The 1,265-nt window shown below is 48.2% G+C and overlaps 3 non-coding genes across 3 annotated transcripts; all 3 read left to right on the top strand.

Annotated features, from left to right (window-relative positions):
- The first annotated feature begins 78 nt into the window (after positions 1–78).
- LOC123178387 (5S ribosomal RNA) lies at positions 79–197 on the top strand. Its single transcript, XR_006489535.1, has one exon. It is a non-coding gene; the product is annotated as a 5S ribosomal RNA (ribosomal RNA).
- A 368-nt stretch (positions 198–565) lies between these two features.
- On the top strand, positions 566–684 carry LOC123178386 (5S ribosomal RNA). Its single transcript, XR_006489534.1, has one exon. It is a non-coding gene; the product is annotated as a 5S ribosomal RNA (ribosomal RNA).
- Positions 685–1,051: 367 nt separating this feature from the next.
- On the top strand, positions 1,052–1,170 carry LOC123178385 (5S ribosomal RNA). Its single transcript, XR_006489533.1, has one exon. It is a non-coding gene; the product is annotated as a 5S ribosomal RNA (ribosomal RNA).
- The last annotated feature ends 95 nt before the right edge of the window (positions 1,171–1,265 follow it).

Below are 1,265 nucleotides of genomic sequence, written 5' to 3'. Positions count from 1 at the left end.
GGTAGTGAGAATGTAGAATCGTCTTTGGAGCGGACCTGGGAGTGGCAAGCATAAGGGACGAAGACGGGGAAACATGTCGGATGCGATCATACCAGCACTAAAGCACCGGATCCCATCAGAACTCCGAAGTTAAGCGTGCTTGGGCGAGAGTAGTACTAGGATGGGTGACCTCCTGGGAAGTCCTCGTGTTGCATTCCTTTTATAATTATTTTTTGCGCCTTGTGACAAACATGTCGCACGTGCGCGATATATATTAATCCCGTTATATTATGTTTGATGTTTGCGATATGTTTAAGCTCGATGCTCATTGCTCGCGCGTCTTGGGGCGGCTTTGTGGCGCGAAGAGCGCGTTCTGAAAGGGGTGGAAAAAACTCGTGTTGCTGCGGTATGGAGGGAGGGGTGGAAACCGTGGAAAACTCGTCTCCGTGATTGAGCGGGAGAGTAAGTAGTATAGGACATTATCCAAATTTTAGGGAAAGGTTGTAATGGTAGTGAGAATGTAGAATCGTCTTTGGAGCGGACCTGGGAGTGGCAAGCATAAGGGACGAAGACAGGGAAACATGTCGGATGCGATCATACCAGCACTAAAGCACCGGATCCCATCAGAACTCCGAAGTTAAGCGTGCTTGGGCGAGAGTAGTACTAGGATGGGTGACCTCCTGGGAAGTCCTCGTGTTGCATTCCTTTTATAATTATTTTTTGCGCCTTGTGACAAACATGTCGCACGTGCGCGATATATATTAATCCCGTTATATTATGTTTGACGTTTGCAATATGTTTAAGCTCGATGCTCATTGCTCGCGCGTCTTGGGGCGGCTTTGTGGCGCGAAGAGCGCGTTCTGAAAGGGGTGGAAAAAACTCGTGTTGCTGCGGTATGGAGGGAGGGGTGGAAACCGTGGAAAACTCGTCTCCGTGATTGAGCGGGAGAGTAAGTAGTATAGGACATTATCCATTGTTAGGGAACGGTTGTAATGGTAGTGAGAATGTAGAATCGTCTTTGGAGCGGACCTGGGAGTGGCAAGCATAAGGGACGAAGACGGGGAAACATGTCGGATGCGATCATACCAGCACTAAAGCACCGGATCCCATCAGAACTCCGAAGTTAAGCGTGCTTGGGCGAGAGTAGTACTAGGATGGGTGACCTCCTGGGAAGTCCTCGTGTTGCATTCCTTTTATAATTATTTTTTGCGCCTTGTGACAAACATGTCGCACGTGCGCGATATATATTAATCCCGTTATATTATGTTTGACGTTTGCGATATGTT

Source organism: Triticum aestivum, unplaced genomic scaffold, assembly GCF_018294505.1.
Source record: "Triticum aestivum cultivar Chinese Spring unplaced genomic scaffold, IWGSC CS RefSeq v2.1 scaffold45144, whole genome shotgun sequence".
NCBI classification, from domain to species: domain Eukaryota; kingdom Viridiplantae; phylum Streptophyta; class Magnoliopsida; order Poales; family Poaceae; genus Triticum; species Triticum aestivum.
This window is presented reverse-complemented; position numbering and strand designations above follow the sequence as displayed.